The following is a 20,337-nucleotide window of genomic DNA, read 5'->3' on the forward strand; positions in this document are numbered from 1 at the left end:
TCATAATTATGCCAACGTGCGAGATTACTTGGCCACACATCACACATATTAGCCAGAGAGACTGATGTGTGGCTTTGAACAGCGTTTTATAACTGTTAAGGAAATTGAAAGTTGAAAACGTGCAGATTGTATTGTTGTTATTGTAGATAATATATGCAAATGTGTTTGTGTGTAGGTGTGTATTAATAAGCGTTTAATTTAAAGGTCAATCTAAAATATTTTATGGCTTTTTTGAAACTTGTCTCAATCAAAAGCCTAATCTTGTAGCAATAATAAAAATCAGAACGTAAGAAAAAGTAAGTAAAAAACAAGCCTTTGTTTCCGATCGTTCAGTTTGTATGGCAGCTATATGCTATAGTGAACCGATCTGAAAAATTTTTTCGGAGATTAAATTATTTCTATCAGCAATAACTCACACCAAATTTCGTGCAGATCTGTAGTAAACTGCGGAAGTTTTCCATACAAGCCCTTGATTCCGATCGTTCAGTTTGTATGGCAGCTATATGATATAGTGGCAGTTCCGACAAATAACCAGCTTCTTGAAGAGAAAATAACGTCTGCAAAATTTCAAAACGATATCTTAAGAACTGAAGGACTAGTTCGTATATATACAGACAGACAGACAGACGGACGGACAGACAGACAGACATGGCTAAATCGACTCAGTTCAACATACTGATCATTTATATATATACTTTATAGGGCCTCCGACGCTTCCTTCTGGGTGTTACAAACTTCGTGACAAACCCTGTTCAGGGTATAAAAATATATGATTTTTGTTATGTGAATTGAGTAAATAGCACAGCGGACATGCTATTTAAAATAAAAAATAAATAAAAAAAATTTCGTAGGTTTCAAGTTAGTAGCTACTATACTTTTTAGTTGTTGAACACAACTACTTGGTTTCTCAAATTTTTTAGGCGAGAAATAAATAGAAACAAAATTTAATATTCCTAAATTATTTTATAATTAAATTTGTAGCATTCAATTCGAATCCAAATCACACAATTAAATTCAAACAAATGGCTACAAATGTACTGCAAGCACTTCATTGTTTCTCAGCTAGAACATACATACAAGCATACAAACTCAAACAGCAAAGTCTGTAAACACTATTAGCATAACGGCAATGCAATGCAACACTTCGATGATTGATTGCTCAAATACACGCAGTCAGTGTGAATAGCTGTCACTGCCTTTCCCACCTGTCAGCGCCCATCAGGCTTACTATTTGCGCATACTCCTCTCACTCGCTCGCGCTATATCTACTGTTGCTGCCTCTATTGTATTGACAACGTTTGTTATCTGATACAAAATCAAAAATTATTTTCCACATAATTGTTAATAATGAATTCATGAATTGCAATTGTATATAATAAATATTATTTTTATATTATTTATATGAGATGCTCATTGTTACACACACTACAAGTATCTTAGATAAAATAATAATTATAACAAGTAAGGAAGGGCTAAGTTCGGGTGTAACCGAACATTTTATACTCTCGCAATTTATTTATTTAGCTTTATTTATATTATATAATACACAATTTGGCCCACATATTCGTCATATATATTGTATAACGTCCATTGAAAGTTGGAAACCATAATATTAGGTTAGAAGCACCGAGGTCCTCATGTTCGATACATGGGGCCTTGAAAACCTATGGTCCGATTTCGGCGATTTTCAGAAATGGGCTGCCACACTATAAATACAGTATTTGTGCAAAGTTTTGCACCGATATCTTCACTTGTGCTTACTATATATATTGTAAAGTTAACGATTCAGATCGTCTTCAAAGTTCTGGTATATAGGAAGTAGGCGTGGTTGTGAAGCGATTTGGCCAATTTTCACAACGTATTATTGTGAGGTAAGGAAACTATTACAAACCAAGTTTAATTGAAATCGGTCGAGTAGTTCCTGAGATATGGTTTTTGACCCATAAGTGGGCGACGCCACGCCCATTTTTCATTTTGTAAAAAAATCTGAGTGCAGCTTCTATCTGCCATTTCTTATGTGAAATTTAGTGTTTCTGTCGTTTTTCCTTAGTGAGTTAACCCACTTTTAGTAATTTTCAACCTAACTTTTGTATGGGAGGTGGGCGTGGTTATGATCCGATTTCTTTCATTTTTGGACTGTATTAGGAAGTGGCTAAAAAAAACGACTGCAGAAAGTTTGGTTTATATAGCTTTATTGGTTTGCGAGATATGTACAAAAAACTTAGTAGGGGGCGGGGCCACGCCCACTTCCCCAAAAAAATTACATCCAAATATGCCCCTTCATAGTACCATCCTTCATACCAAATTTTATTTCCATAGCTTTATTTATGGCACTTTATGTGTTTTCGGTTTTCGCCATTTTGTGGGCGTGGCAGTGGTCCGATTTTGCTCATTTTCGAAAGCAACCTCCTATAGTGCCAAGAAATAAGTGTGCCAAGTTTCATCAAGATATCTTAATTTTTACTCAAGTTACAGCTTGCACAGACGGACGGACGGACGGACGGACAGACAGACATTCGGTTTTGAACTCCACTCTTCACCCTGATCACTTTGGTATATATAACCCTATATCTAACTCGTTTAGTTTTGGGTGTTTTGGGTGTTACAAACAACCGTTATGTGAACAAAACCCTGATCACTTTGGTATATATAACCCTATATCTAACTCGTTTAGTTTTGGGTGTTTTGTGTGTTACAAACAACCGTTATGTGAACAAAACTATAATACTCTCTTTAGCAACATTTGTTGCGAGAGTATAAAAATACATGAATTTTATGCTTTAATTGGATAATAAGTTTATGAAAGATTTTGGGACTCTAACATAGCGCTGTTAACTATTAACAGCTGCTTTTAAGTAACAGTGATATCTGATAACAGTCACTGTAAGCAGTAACATTTCATTAACATTCTGTAGCAACATTTTTAACATTCTCTGCTGATGTTAACCGTCTCTAAAAAGCTTCGAAATCACAATCCACATTTGTTAGCGGTCATTAAAGATTCTTTGATGCACTCTTTGGAAGGAAAATAAGCTTTTAAACATGGTAAGAAAGTTAGAGCTTTCACTTTCACTAGTCAAGTTAGTAACCTTTTGGTACACTTCTCATAAATATATATATATATATATTTGGCGTAGGAACCGCTTTAAGCGATTATAGCCGAATCCACCAGAGCGCGCCACTCATTCCTCCTTTTTGCTTTTTGGCGCCAATTGGAAACACCAAGTGAAGCCAGGTCACTTTGCACTTGGTCTTTCCACCGGAGTGGAGGTCGTCCTCTTCCGCGGCTTCCTCCAGCGGGTACTGCATCGAATACTTTCAGAGCTGGAGTGTTTTCTTCCATCCGTACAACATGACCTAGCCAGCGTAGCCGCTGTCTTTTTATTCGCTGAACTATGTCAATGTCGTCGTATAAATCGTACAGCTCATCGTTCCATCGCCTGCGGTATTCGCCGTTGCCAATGTTTAGAGGACCAAAAATCTTGCGCAAAACCTTTCTCTCGAAAACCCCAAGAGTCGTCTCATCGGATGTTGTCATCGTCCACGCTTCAGCGCCATACATCAGGACGGGAATAATGAGCGACTTATAGAGTTTGATTTTGGTTCGTCGAGAGAGGACTTTACTTTTCAATTGCCTACTCAGTCCAAAGTAGCACCTGTTGGCAAGAGTGATTCTGCGTTGGGACTGCGTCTCATAAATAGAGTTTCTAAAATTATTATACAAATTTATTGCAATGACATTATTTTATGGCGGCTAATAATTATAGCAAAATAATTATAGCATTTTATGTATTCTAAGTCTTCTATTAATTTTTTTTGTAAGAGTAGAATGGAGTTTTTAGAAATACCGTGACAAATTCAAGTGTTTTAGAATAGAATACTCAGCATAGCAAAATGCCAACAACTCTTCCTGCCATCTTTATATTTTCGATGTTCCAAAATAGATAAGCTGCCAATATTTTACTAAATACCACTGTTTAAAATCAAGTACCTAAACCTCAAATCTTTTCATTTAACTCACTACTTCACAACAACCACACAAAGGCAACAACAACACAACCAAAATGCATTGTAATTAGAATTGCGCACACAAAATCGAAATTGTGAAAATTTCATTAAAATTGTGTAAAGCGTTAATACAAATAGCAGAGATGCCGCAGAATCCACTTGTACTTATGGTAAGCCTAATTAAATTGTGGTTTAACGCCTAAAGCTATGCAAATACTATGTATGAGCGAAAGCATGTAGCAGAGAGCATGTGCACAGCTGCAGATTACATAAGTAAGCACGAGCCGCCAATGTGGCTAGATGCAACAACTAAAAATAAACATAACTAGCGGAAGCATGGAGCAAATTAGTAAACCACGAAATTTGCTAACAAAACCAAAATGAAAATGCGCCAAATGCGAATGACTTGATTTCGAGTGCAAAGCGAAAATGTTAGTATGCGGCGAAAATGCAGCTTCAGGCTACAGTTAACATTTAGTTGATCTAGTTTTCAAAAATGGCGGATAATAACAGCAGAATAATTTTATTTGAGTAAACTTTGGGCAAAAAAAAATATTTTTATTTTAAAATTCAAAAACATTTTTATAATGTTTGCTAACATTCTCTAGCAGGCATACTCATATTTATTCGGTACTCAACTTAATTAGAATATTAGTAAACATGTAGTGTTATGTACGGCTGCGTGTGCGCTTCCATTATAAATAATCGGCTTATGGCCTGCGTTCGTAAATCGCATTGCTAAAACCACGTGAGCGCAGCTAATGCAATTGCCTACTCAAAACGAGCACAGAGGGAATGTGCGGTTGTTTACGCAACAAATTCAAGCCATTATGCGAGATTGCCCCTAAAAAATTGCTAAAATTGTTGACTAGTTTAATAAAATTGATTTGATTAAACCAAAATATTTATATTTAAGGCATAACAGTGAAGGGGAAAACGAATTTTGAAAATTAATAAATTATATTGTATTTTCAAATACAATACAATTCATAGAATAAGACTACTCCTTAAGATTAATCGAAATTTTAATTAATTTATGATATTAATTATTATTTTTTAATTCAAAAATTATTTAAAACAAGTAAGGAAGGGCTCAGTTCGGATGTAACCGAGCATTTTATACTCTCGCAATTTATTTATTTAATTTTATTAATATAACAAACAATTTGACTCACTTATTCGGCATATATGTATATGGTATAAAGTCCATTGAAAGTTTGAAAACCTTAATATTAAGTATATGGGAGATATGGGAAGTTATGACCCGATTTCATTTTTGGCACGGAGATATATAAAAATTTCCTCTGAATTTCTCCAAAATAGCTGAGAGCCTTACCTATATTTTCGGTAAAAAAATTTGTTAGAAGCACTGAGGTCCTCATATTCGATATATAGGGTCTTGAAAACTTATGGACCGATTTCGGAGCTTTTTAGAAGGGCGATGCCACTCTTTAAAGGCAGTATGTTTGTAAAGTTCTGCACCGATATCTTCACTAGTGCTTACTTTATATATTGTAAAGTAAACGATTCAGATTGTCTTCAAAGTCCTGGTATATAGGAAGTAGGCGTGGTTGTGAAGCGATTTGGCCTATTTTCACAACATATCATTGGGATGTAAGGAAACTATTACAAACCAAGTTTCATTCGTTCCATCTGTCGAGTAGTTCCTGAGATATGGTTTTTGACCCATTAGTGAGCGGAACCACGTCCATTCAAATTTTTGTATAACATTTTGAGTGCAGCTCTTCTGTACCATCTTTATAATGAAATTTAAGGTTTCTGGTGTTTTACCTTACTGAATTAAAGTATTTTTAGTAGTTTTCAACATAACCTTTGTATGGGAGTTGGACGTGGTTATAATCCGGTTTCCTTCATTTTTGGACTGTATAATGTAGCATTTTCAGCAGTTCATTGATATACCTTCAGTAGTTTGCGAGATATGTACAAAAAACTTAGTAGGGGACGGGGCCACACCCACTTCTCCAAAAAATTACATCCAAATATGCCCCTTCATAGTACGATTCTTTGTACTAAATTTTATTTCCATAGCTTTATTTATGGCTTAGTTATGGCACTTTATGTGTTTTGGGCGTGGGCGTGGCAGTGGTACGATTTTGCTCATTTTCAAAAGCAACCTTCCTATGGTGCCAAGAAATAAATGTGCCAAGTTTCATCAAGATATCTTCATGTGTATTCAAGTTGCAGCTTGCACAGACGGACGGACAGACAGACATCCGGTTTTGAACTCCACTCTTCACCCAGATGACTTTCGTATATATAACCCTATATCTAACTCGTTTAGTTTTGGGTGTTACAAACAACCGTTATGTGAACAAAACTATAATACTCTCTTAGCAACTTTGTTGCGAGAGTATAAAAATATGAAAAATTCATTCAATATTTCATGAAAACTCCGATTAAAGCTTTAAGCTAATAAAACTCTCTTTGGCTATATATTTACATTGAAATAGTGGAGAAGCATAAATTCAGAAGCATATACTTTGTGTTTACACATAAAATGAAATATGTTTCCCTCAGGCCACTTGCTATATTTACTTTCAACATATTTATATATGCACTTTATTTGCATACTCAAATATTACATATGCAACAAGTAGGTGTGCTTGTTGTTAACAGAAAGTTTTAAAAACAAATGCAAAAATATAAAAATATATTTTTGAAGTCCCTCAAACCACAAAAGTCCCTTTTAGCCACAATAACAAATGCAGTGACAACTACAACCGCAGGCGCCCAACAGCATATTAAGGATATTATGACACGCACTATACATAGACACACATTAATACATAAACACACATGAGGACACTGCCATGACAAGCTCTGCTACCAAAAGCAGTTGCAAATTGTGGTTTGAGGTCAACAAAATATTTACCGCACAAAAAGCCCCCAGTTGCAAGTACACTCGAGTTGGCTGTTTATGAAATGGCAAAGTAATATACTTGCATATTGCAATTTCACTGCATACCTGTGCAACTCTGTTGAAAATTTGCTAAAAACAGAGTGCTTCTCTGTGTTTGTGTGTGTGAGTCTGGCTTGTGTTGTCAGGTGCTTCAGTGGACTGCAACCTGCATTTCTGTGCTTTTCATCACTTTGTTGTTATTGTTGTGCATTTGCAACTGCAATGTAGCAATAAAATTCGCATTATGTGCGATTAGCTTGTTCGATTAGTAGACACAGCAACTAAGTGCTGCTTTGACCATTTGACCACAAAGCCCACCGCTTAGTGTCATCGTGTAGAGAAACTGTGTGCTGTTATTGCTCGCAATATCTGAATGGTATTAAAAGTGTTTGTAGATAAAAGCTCGATAAGTGTTGTATGCTCCAACTCTTTAAAATTATTGGAAGTTATATTTTGAGTATGAGAATGCTTCATATTTTGATATTTGAGTTTTTCAATATTATTAAGTTGTTAGGTTCCTATTACGACAACGATTTTAAAGCGAAACATAATATATTCCATATCTATTCATATCTATGGTATTTATTATTCAGTTGTATCCTTATTTTGGATTGTGGTTTCTAACCTCTTTTACTATTCAACTCTTGAAGTCGACAGCTGTTCCTTTAATGGTTCAGGAGCAGTATTAAACTCAGTTTCCATCGCCCTGTAGGAATCTTTCTCAGTCTATTGTGGTATAAAAAATAGCATATGTATTAATATCTACTTACTAGATACGTAAGGACGGCTACACTATGAACCTCGAACCCCGAAAGACTACGAAAATGTATCTCTCTACAGGATTCTCTAAACACCACGTAGTAAGGTAGATATTTCAAGGTAATATATTTGAATATTTGAAAAAAGAAAGTGTGCTCTAGGGTTTCAGCAAGACATGGCTCAAGGAATATATAGCAGTTGTAGGAGAGGAAGATGAACTATTTAATATAGGAGCATTTTGAACGCTTTGCAAGAAACTGCGTCTTTTACATGCAAGTGTGCTTAATAAAAATTCTCACTGGTTCTTATCGTCTTTAACCACACACAGACATGATTAAGCACAAAACAATCGTGTATAAATATATCCATATGTTCGAATGCGATACACACAGGCACGAAAAACTAATGAAATGATTACTTACTTGAGCGTGCTAGGTTTGTTGTTATTATTTTTGCTAATTTCCCGAAAATAACCAAACGCTTATATCATTATTTTACTTTGTATTGTTGGCAGGACGCACTTTTGTTTGCTTGCTTGATTGCTTTCGTGTGATAAAAGACCAAAGATAATATCATTTTCTCACACTCAAACGCCGAAAACGCAAAAACAAAAAACCAAAGAATGAAAATAAAACGAAACAGACAACAGACAAATGATACGTCGAGTCACTGTCAAATGCTCAAATGCTTAGAGTACAAGAAATGCGCCGCAGGGCGATGGTTAAGAGCGTTTTCTCCATGGCACACGCTTTCACATTGTTATTCTTCTAATTTTTTTGGCCCCACGCTTCGGTTGCTTGCTTGCTGTTCGATCAATTTATTTGCGGCTGTTCAAACAATTCGAACTCAGCAATCTGTATGTGTCGCCTGTTGATGGAGTTCACCTGCCTCATCGCAATTTCGACTATACTGTTTTTATGGTATTTCCGTCGACGGTTTGCACACGTGTTTGCCAAAAAAAAAAATTCGTTTGACTTCGTGCTGCCCGCACGAATGCACAAATTTTGCCAAGTAAATGTTGGAAAGTAATTAAAATGTGTTGTCTGCTAAGATACTTTCTCCTTCTGCTGACACAAGAAATATAGTAGTGGCGTTCTCTTGTAAGCGAGTTGGAAAAGAACACACGCTGGGATAACAAAATGCAGTTAAAGCAACAACACAAGCTTATCTGATGATTTTCACTTGTAAGCGTGTTGGAAAAGAATACAAGCTACAGCAACAACACAAGCTTCTCTAGAGAGTTTAATGAGGAGTTCAATAGAATACTTTAAATATTCAAAGGGGAAAATGTGTGTTCTTTTGCTACTCGCTTAATGAAAACTGGTCCACTATTGATATATATACTATACATTTGGAATTTTTTATTACGCGACATATTTTCAGCTTTATATTACTTTCGGATTTTATTTAAATCCTACACAAACACATTTCTATCTAATTTCCCGCTTCCTTTACACTTTGCCTTGTATGCTACTTTAAACGAGCTCTGTAAAATGTATGCCCCTTAAAATTATCCGCCTTTGTATTCATTACAATTTGATCTCATTACTCAACTCTGCCACGCCCACCAACGAAAGCCGCTCACTCTCTATTTGTCCGCTTTATTGTCAATTCAATATTTTTGGCAAGTTTTCCATGGAAGTGTGAGCGCTCGCGTCCGCCTCTGTCTGATTATCATGGCAACCAGTTGCTTTGGTAAGCATTGACACTTGATTGCCGTGGAAAGCCACACAGTGACGCCCTCTCCGACAGTCGAGCATAAACTTCGCCAATTTTTTACCACCGACTGTCAACAGTTATAGCTGTCAGAGGCGAGTGACGAAATTGACAAGTGTGGTGGAGTATTTATGCAATCATTACTGTCGCGTGGGCGCTTTCGGGTGTGAATATCAAATAAAGGATATTAGTTGTAAATACTTGGGGCGATAAGAATGCAAAAGAGAGAAATGAAAAATATAAATGTAATTTATTAAGACAGCAATATGAAAAGGAAAGTATAATAAAAAAACAAAACAGAGCGAAAGCAAGTAAATTAAGGCGAATTGTAGGAAGCGCCGGAAAATTGTAAAAATTGAGTTGTAAAATTGTTGTTAGCTGCCTTCGCAAAACAAGCAGCGTATCGATTCGAATTATTATTTTTGTTGTTCTAGTTGTTGCCGTATGCTTTCACGTGTACGCCCACAATATTTGCAAATATTTCGGTTCAAGATGGTGGTCAAAGTGGAGATGCCGGCAATAAAATTGTGATAAGCCGCTTTCAAATTGGCCAATTGCCAAAATGCGCACGACAATTTCGCACTTCTCCTCGCCCTGCGCGGCGACCACACGCCCTCGCGGGCGCCTCGTTTATTGTGCAATTTTATTGTTGAAATAATTGCGTGAAATGTGGCACATGCGCTTTTACTTTGTTTTTATTTTCGCTTCGCTGATATTTATAGCATAAATGAGCTTGTGAATTCTTGAGTAAATTGGCTTAAGCTTTATGTATTTTGGAAATAAATTTTTTTAAACAAAATTTTCAGCTAATAAAGGCACGTGCACTGCAGACTTAACTGCAATAAGGCGCATATTAAACAGCTAAAAATATGTACAATAACTGTAAACACAGCACCATTGTCTCTATACAACTAATATAATAAGCAAACTATAATGCAAATGCCGAAAATCCAATTTTGATGAACGATTGACATCGATCAAAGTCGCAAAATAAATTCAAAATTCTTTTGAAAAAAGTGCTCAAAGCGAAAGTCAAGCATACGCGTAGGCGTCGAAGCGATAGAGGCCAGCAAGGCAATCACTCGCACCTCGTAAAGCTCCTACTGCAGCGCGCACACTCTTATCAAACGCAGACACACTTTCTTAAAGCAAAGCTTTTACTTTTTCACTGGCTGTTATATTTTTAGCAGCATAACGCTGAGCGCCCAAAATTATGCAGCAAGATAGTATACTTTTCGAGGAAATATCAAATATTTGCTTGCCAAGAAATTGAAGACTTTGAAGCAGCAACAGGTAGCCGAGGCGCTTCTCAGGCCACAAGTCCTTTATATACTTACTTATATAAATATCTAGAAACATCCCTGTGTTCGGCATTCAGGTTTTTGTCTTTTGCGCTTAATGATTTATCATGGAAATTACTCCCACAAGACTGACATTACGAAGGTGTAATGTTGGTCGGTGTTTAAATGTGCAAATTTTGCCGTAGTTTTCCGAACATAGCTTTAACCAAACTCAAACCTTTTTGTTTACAAAATTCAAAATCGCATAAACTTTAAAGACATGCCGGCCCTCCCATTCTCCATTGAGGGACACAGTGTTGTCACTTGCAACGATATTACTTTCACAATCACTGCTTTGTAACTTTACCTTCCCTTCAAGCTTTCACATACCTTAAAGCTTTAAGCTGGAAATTTAATATCTCTGGCGTTTTACCTACAGACACCTTTGCCCAGTAAGTGTATGAGCAGCAAATTCATCATTTTTATGCCTGTATGCTCTTAGCAATCTTGTTTGTATTGGTAAAACCGCAATATTTTAAGCTGTTCATGCTTTAGAGTGCTCATTTTTCAGCGCTGACCATCTTGAGGTCTCGACGTCTCGCCTTGATTTCATTTTGCATTTTACGCCGCAACATTATTCGGTTATTTTGTGGTTTTTTATTTAATAATTTCGACGCGCAGGCTATATACTACGATTGTGTGGCGGTCAATGGCGTTTAGGGATAACTTTGGCGCAAACTTCATTTAAGCGCCTGTAAAATTAATTTGAAAACTTTGCAGGCAACAACAACAACAATGCTGGGTGTTATGGTGGAAAAAACGTAGGCGAAAGCGTCAAAAGTAGCACCATGAAGCAAGCAAAAAAAAAAAAGAAAGTTCACTTTTTAAACTCACCAACACATGCAAGCGAAGGAAATTGTGTTCACTTAACTTTATCAAGCTTAAGTTACACCAGTAGCTTTTTGCATAACTGAGCATAGAGCATGTTATTTAAAGTAATTTAATAGTCAAGTGTTTGCAAAACAATAAATAACGCGCGCAACAATTGTACCATTCAAATAGCAGCATTAAGGCAATAACACCCTCTCGCTCGCTCCGAAGGCAGCAAAATGGAAGTTTACCTAAATAAACCAATAATACCTTAAAGTGATTTATAAAAGCGCCTAACGGCATGCAAAACAATGCTTTGTTCATTTGCCAACACCATTCATCTATGTAGACGGAGCAGTCCACGTGCCTCCATGGCGTATACGCAACCTCAACTGTGCAGAACGATGGCAGACCAACCGTCACCATAGTAACAGTAAGTGTATTGAACTGGCGAGCTTCACTAATGAAAACAAAATACAATAAAATGCTCAAATTAAAGCAACAACAAAAAGAAAGAAGGAAGTGTGCTCTTCTTAGAGTGGCCCACACACAAAATGGAAGAAACAGTGCCGCATTTAAGTGCTGAATAAAACCATAGGAAACATGAAGTGAATAGAACGAAAAAAGACTAATCGTATGCAAATAGCTACACGGATGAGCAACGGAAAGCCTCAAAGCGCAAGAGCCAAAGCTCTATCACCTATAGTCATATGATATATCTGCTAAGCCACGGCGGTGGCGCAGGGAATTGAGCGCATAACAAAGGTAAAGTTTGTGGGGCGGAGGTGGTCGTAAAAACGCTTCATGTGCCAATAATGATTAATCAGCATGGCTGCGCACTTCGCTGACCACCGTTTGTTTTGCACTTAAGACCATTTTCCCGCTAAGACGACGCCGGCTATCTGATGAGTCTTAAGAAAATATTTCCTTACGCTAGGGATATTGTTGAGATTACAAAAAATAAGGAAACATTGTAAAGCCCGGAAGAAAATCGAATTTGTTGATATTAAATGGTGGTGGCTCACACGCATACAAATATATTTAAGTATTTCATCAGCGAGTGAGTGTCAGAGAAACTTGTGCCCAGAGTGAGGCTCTGTAGTGTACGCTTTAACGCATTAATTGACCATTAACGCATGAAAAAAACAACTATGGAAAACAAACTGAAATATCATAGCAAAAAATGAATTTAAAATCACGCATATTTGCATTGAGCGCAAGAGCTTTCACTGGCACTTAGACATACATTAATGCTTGCGGAAGATTATTATTTACAAAATTTATTGGCTAAGCACGAAGATTGATGAATGCGCTCACTGCTGTGTTCATAAATGATGTATTAATATCTTGCTAATTTTTATAGTAAATTGATGATAATTTTTTGTAAGCAGCACTCGTAATCGCTTGTAAGCCTCACTAATGATGCACCAATCAATAACTTTCCAAGCATATTACATTTTTATTAATGTAAGCGGCCATCGGAAAATTGGGAAATATTAATTTCTCAATATTTGAACGCGATTTCATCTTTTTAGTGCTTACAAATCGCTGCATAAATATTCTCTTAAAAAAATATTAAACTGCATCATAGATTTTAATAAAAAATACCTACTTTAAGTCCAGGTCCTTTTGTTCTACGATTTTAAACACAAAATCAATCTCAGCGACTGACTATACTGGTTGGTGATTAACTGCAATCATAACCAATCAAAATATGTTTCATCCCTTTTCAGCAATAATCAATTCAGCCTTTCTCCGTGGCCTTCAAAGCGGTTTCTTTGCCAGTTTTGCACGTACAACAACAACGATTTCCTTACTGCTATATAATTTTGCCTTCCAGAAATCAGCTGCCTCCTTTCACAGCCATAGTTGAGCTCATCAATTTGCACCCTTTTCTCTACCCTGCTTTATCTCTGTTTTCGGCTCGATATCTTTTACGCATTTCGCACACTTGACTGGCACTGTTTGCGCTTTCAATCAATAACAACCATTTACTCTACACTTTCTACCCTCTTTTCTAGTTTCTATTAATCGAATGTCAGCTTTTGCTGAAATTTTGTTGCTGGCGTTTTCGTGGTAATATGTCCGTAGCGCTGTCCAATGACTTCTAAGTGAATTGTGAAGAAATAATTCTTGCATTAGTGAAAAAAAAATGCAAAGTCAAACATTTGGACAAACAAGCAAAGCGGCTTGTGGCAGCTGTGCGTACTGACACCGCACGTCTGAGACGATCGGACCGGCAACCGAACCACTGATAACGACGGACAGTGTCAATCAAAGCGTGCGTGCCTGACATCTACGTGCGCTTTCATAAAAGCTTTCACTGAGGAGCGCACAACAGTTAAAGCTATAGCTGAGTGATATAAACAATGTTGATTGGATTTCCGATTTGCTACAGCTATACGCAGTCGAGTTAGTCGATTTATGACAGTGTTTGCTTAAGTTTTTTACTATCGAAAATGTGTAATAAATTTAAGGATGACAATAAAACGAAATCAAATTGAAGTAAATAGTTGATTGCTGTTAGTTAAAATAAATCGAAAAATCTGCTGAGCTTGCAACAAGTCTGTTGTTGCTATTGTTGTAGACAAAGAGAGTTGTTCGAATAGTTTCATTGCAATTTTCATAAAATTTGCCATTAACTGATAAGCAACTGTCAAACATTCTAATTTCTACAATCTATTAATAACAGTACAACCGAGCTACTTACAAAAACATACACCTATGAGAACTTTCATTTCCTGTTAGAAAACGTGTAAATTTAAACCACATTACAGTTCAGTTACCGCAACTTTTAAACCCCCCTCCCTCACATTGGCGTTGGCATTTTGCCCAAGCAACAGTTAAACAGTTATCCTCCCTCACACATTGTACACATGTCAGAGTTGTGGAAACATAAGTACAAATTACTTTTTGTTCCAGTTGCGGCGGTGTCAAAGGTCAAGCAGCATGCTACAGCACCGGAAAGGCAACCAAACAGACGTCAAACAAGCGCAAAAGTATAAAAAAAGCGAAAAACAAAAGTTCTTTTTTGCTTTCTTTTGCTTTGTTAGAGTTGCTTTCAGGAAGAACTTGGCTTTAAGTGCGACCATAATGCCATTTGGCTTCCTTCCTTTGCGCTCGCCTTTACGCCACACATTGGACTCCTTATTCGGTTTGATGTCTATCTTTATGCACTTGAGTTTATATATAATATATGAGCGTATGATTTCTTGTGGAATTCCGCACACATATTTTTGCAATAGTACAGTGATGGGCCTATAATGAGGGGCACAAAAGATTAAAGATAAAGATTTGATTCAAAAAGTATAAGAAGAAAATGAAGCTTGATTTGCCTGCTTCTTTCATTGTATTTCAAAATATTTCTGCTTCTAAAACGGCTACTGAGTGTTCCTAATTCCATGCTCACCACTGTGCCACTTTCAGTTCAACATATGTATGCTTGCTAGTAAGTTGTTTCCATTACTTTTTTCCCCTTTTTTTGTTGTAGTGTGTGTGCTTGTTAGTACTTTCGGTTGGAAACTTTTATATCAACCTGACCTTTTGACCAGCTTTTTTAATCTGTTTGATTTTTAAATTGCTACTTTATTAGATAAAGCAGTTTGATTTATTTATGGCGTATGCATAAAGTTGCTCCACTGAGTTGGAGGATACAAGTAGTTTAAACTATGAGGATTAAAATATTACAAATAAAGTGGTTAGTAAAGAGTAAGGAGAATACTTATATAGAGATAAAAGACTTACAAATTCAGAAAATAGTTACCAGTTTAGAGAAGATTAAGAGATTAGTTTTCATTATAAAAAAAAAAATAAATAAATTATGGAAAAATTTTCACAGGCAAATAAATTTTCTCATAATTTTCGCATGTATTTTTGGCAAAAGTGGACTTTAGTCTATTCCGTTAACTTTCTTGTTGAATGTGGGCATTAAACTCATACTTAAATTCTCCACTTTTGCCAATTAGCATAGTTAAACTAAATTTTCCAACTACTAATTGTCGTATGTAACTCTTCAAGTCTAAGTCATTAACTTGTTTATCTGTCTGTCTTTTGTTTTAGAAATATTTGAAAGGAAATTAATTCTGGTTGCGGCTTGACAAGGATGCTGAACACACGAGTATGATTATAATATACTTCCTGTCAGTTATGTAGTTAAGACCATAAGCAATTCGTGTGTCACTTGTAACCCAGTAAACCACAGAGGAGTAGTGAAATAGTGAAATACATGTACAAAATACGTGGTGTGTTCAAAAAATAACGGGAATTTTGGTTTTTTGAAAAATAAAAAAATAATAACTGTAATAAATAAATAACAAAAAATTTAAAAAATTTCCAGTTTTAAAATTCCCGTTATTTTTTGAACACGCCTCATATTTTCATGTATTTTACTACTTCACTACTCCTCTTTGATTAACACGCCTCGTTTACTAAAATTTCGGTAGAAGTGAGTACTTCTAGAAAAGCTTACAAAATTATTCGCACTTTAAAGTGCTAAATTTTTTATTTTTTACGAATTATTTGCTTTTTTTTTCGTTTGTTCTATTTGCTTGCTGTGTTGCCTTGCCGGCAAACCTGCAATTTCAGCATAATAATATATGAACTGTCAACATTCAACATTAGGATGCATTTAACACTAGATTTCCATGTACGAGTATATCGCTTTCAAAAGTTCGGAAAGGTGTAGCCTGGCATGTGATTTGCATTACAATTAATACAGATACATATATGTGTGTATGTGTGGTGTATTTACAAGTGTGCGTAGGCGTGAGTTGCCGAACAATTACGGCTGTGTCACTTTATAATTTGCAAATGTCTAGTCTGCTGTAAATGATTGATGTGCGGCTGAGCACGTGAAATGGACAGATATTTATCAAATAACACAAAATTAAACATACATATGAAATCTGCTTAGTATTACAACGACAATGTTAATTGAGTTATATAAATGGTACGCTCAAACTTGGAAAGCTTAAAGCTCATACCATTTTGCTTAAAAATGAAATTATAATTCCAAAATTATCTACATTATTACCTAAATAACAGCAAGATATCACACTCAAAGCTACGTGCTGTGTTGGTCCTTCTGTTCTTCTTCGAGAGAGTCGCGCAATGCCACCAGCAGCGCACAAATTGGTGCGCTTAAGTTATCATAAGCCGTTATTTGCTTAAATTGTCACTAAATCCCAATTCGAATGCAAGCCATTCGGCACAAAAGAAAAGAAAGCCACACACACACAATAAAAGACTGAAGCCATACAAATTTTACCGAAAAACCCCAACGCAGAGCGAAGATTAAAGCGCTAACCTTGATGCGTGCTCCTGCTGAGGCGATAAGTCCATAAAAAAATACGAAAATATGGGACACTCAAAGGTCAAGGTGTGCGATACAGATAAGCTGATAACGCGCAGCGGCACAAGATGTTGCCGAAAAACTCGAAAGCGCATAAATATTAAGCAACAACAACAGCAATAGCAATAAACGCTTGGGATGCTGCAGACATGCAGATAATAATAAAAAAATGCTAAAAGGCCAATAACCAAACTAAGCCAATTTCTATGGCATTCAACGAAAGCAGCTGAATTAATTGCATTCCCCTCGTCACTCCCCGCAGCCGCACACACGCGCTTATTTTGGGCACAAAGCTAAAGCAAAGGCGACCACAAAGCCGCAGGGAGGAGGCAAACAGCCACGCAGCAGCAGATCGTTCGCCGATTGATAAGAATGATAAGCGCACATTGTAAATGGAAAGCAGGCAGAACAAAGCGACGAAAGCCATTGAAAAGCACGCAAAACAGAATGTACCGCTAAACACGGCAATGCGAGAAGTGGTCGAAATGCGAGTAATTGGTCGTAACGCATGCGCTGTGTGGCCTTAGTACGAAAGCGGGGAAATTTGTAGCTACTGTTATACGCGCAATTGCTGTTGTGGTTATGTGAATGTGTGTGTTGATTTATGAAAAGTTATAAATAAATATGTATAAATATAAAATGCTGTTAATAACTCAAACGACAGCCGAAATATTTGTATGTTCGCACATGATGTAATAACAAAATAGATGTTTGTGTGTGTTTGTTAGTTTAATAGCTAGCACTGTGAGTTGTGTAGTTGTTTGATGGCACTAATTTTGATGCTTATGCAAATGGTGTTTGTTACATCCGACTACATATGTATGTAGTATATGTATATAAATAGGTGTACGTAAATATTATTCTATTTTTGGGTGAGCTATTTACAGTCATACACAAACACACAAGCATAGTCGGGCATAAAATTGTCAAATATTCGTAATGGGAATGAATTTTCAAAGGAAGTGTCCTAAATTTTACCAGACCTTAAGTCGCTTAATATGTGTAACGGGAAGTTAGTGCCGCATACAAATGTCTGAAAAAAATTAGAAATTTGTTTGTATATACAACGATAATAAAAACAATTGCTTTGTTGAAGCATATCTTTAGGGGCTCATTCGTTGTTTTTCCTACCCTTATCAATTTCGTTCATATTAAGAAGTATATCGGTAAAATATCATATTTTAATATATTTTAACAACTTGTGAAACGTTTTCAAATCTTAAGGGGCACACCTAGTGTGAAATTTCAAAAAAAAAATCGATTTTTTTTATTTCATATTTCGGTAGATTACACCTTTAAAAATAACATATTAAAATTTCAAATCGATATCTCAAATAGTTTTTGAGTTATAACAATGGAGAGCAGACGCTCGGTAACAGTGAAAACGATCATTTTATCTTTAAACGCGTTTTTCTCGAAACAGCATTTTCCGAATTTGCTACAGTGATTACTCAAAAACAAATGATCCGATCACTATCTCTATATAGTTATCCGTACAATGACCTATCGATTTTTGATCTGATCAAAAAATCGAATTTTGGCAGGCCAAAAACGACCAAAATTTTAGGTAAAATTCGACTATTTTTTTTAAAACGTCGCCATATTGTCAATTTAAGATTTTTTTATCGTAACGAGATTTTTTTTTTTTAATTTCATCCACGGAGAAGGCCGGAATCACTGCAGCATTGAAGGACCTTTTTTCGCGCCGTTGGAGATCGACTATAACTTAAAAAATATTTTTTTTTTTCTTTAAAAATTTCACTGTATATTCTTGAAACATGTATAAATATATTCTAAAAATTTTGAAATAATTCATAAAGTATTTTTTTCCCAAATTACCAAAAATCACATTTTTTTAGGCCATTACACTAGGTGTGCCCCTTAAATTTCACTATATTATTTGGAAGGAATCATGTGAATATGTTAAACAAATACTTTCAACTCTCCAACTCTTGACTCTATCCATTCTAAGTTAGTTATAAATATTGTTAGACAACTGTTATTAAAATTAATAATATTTTTGAAAAAAAAAAATACATTAGTAAAGAAGAAAATAGAGGTATCAGTCCAAAAGTATTTATGATCAAGGATCAAGAAAGCAGACTTTATTCGAAAATAATGAAATATTTACTAATATTTTTATTTATAGCATAACTCCTTTCAATTTAATTTATTTTAATATATTCTGTCTCACTTTTGTCTCGTTATCATATTTCACTTTGTCATCATTGTTTTGCTCTAACATTTATTTAATCAATTTTTTCCATTTAAATTTTGTGTTTTGTTTATTCAAAAATCTTTTTGTTAGATTACTCGTTATTAATAGTCATAATACCCAGTAGGAAAATCAATGCGTCTATAATAATATTTTTAAGTATACATCCATTGTAGTTTATATTATGTATTGCATATTGCTAACCTTTGACCTCAAAAATTATATGAGATTCTGTGTCACAATTCTGTAAACTGAACATAATATTCAATTTCATAAGGGAGTTGACCATTCTGATGTATTAAAGTTTGGCTTTTTATAGAGGAAATTTGATTTCGATTCAAGGAAACCGGTTTGAATTTCTAGACTTGACTTGGGATTGTTATAATAACCCCATTTTTTCCTTTCTGCCCTGTTGTAGAAAGGTTGGATGTAGCAATGTAGAATTTCAAGTCTGAAAATAAATACGAATTATTTAAATTTTCCCTTTTCTAACTAAAAATATTGGATTTGGTCCACAATCCAGTTCTTTGTACTAGTAGTATAATGGTATATATATTTTTTGCGATTAATATATATATATATATTTGGCGTAGGAACCGCTTTAAGCGATTATAGCCGAATCCACCAGAGCGCGCCACTCATTCCTCCTTTTTGCTTTTTGGCGCCAACTGGAAACACCAAGTGAAGCCAGGTCACTTTGCACTTGGTCTTTCCACCGGAGTGGAGGTCGTCCTCTTCCGCGGCTTCCTCCAGCGGGTACTGCATCGAATACTTTCAGAGCTGGAGTGTTTTCTTCCATCCGTACAACATGACCTAGCCAGCGTAGCCGCTGTCTTTTTATTCGCTGAACTATGTCAATGTCGTCGTATAAATCGTACAGCTCATCGTTCCATCGTCTGCGGTATTCGCCGTTGCCAATGTTTAGAGGACCATAAATCTTGCGCAAAACCTTTCTCTCAAAAACCCCAAGAGTCGTCTCATCGGATGTTGTCATCGTCCACGCTTCAGCGCAATACATCAGGAAGGGAATAATGAGCGACTTATAGAGTTTGATTTTGGTTCGTCGAGAGAGGACTTTACTTTTCAATTGCCTACTCAGTCCAAAGTAGCACCTGTTGGCAAGAATGATTCTGCGTTGGATTTCAAGGCTGACATTGTTGGTGTTGTTAATGCTGGTTCCCAGATAAACGAAATTATCTACAACTTCAAAGTTATGACT

This window comes from Zeugodacus cucurbitae, chromosome 6 (assembly GCF_028554725.1).
Source record: "Zeugodacus cucurbitae isolate PBARC_wt_2022May chromosome 6, idZeuCucr1.2, whole genome shotgun sequence".
Classification (NCBI taxonomy): domain Eukaryota; kingdom Metazoa; phylum Arthropoda; class Insecta; order Diptera; family Tephritidae; genus Zeugodacus; species Zeugodacus cucurbitae.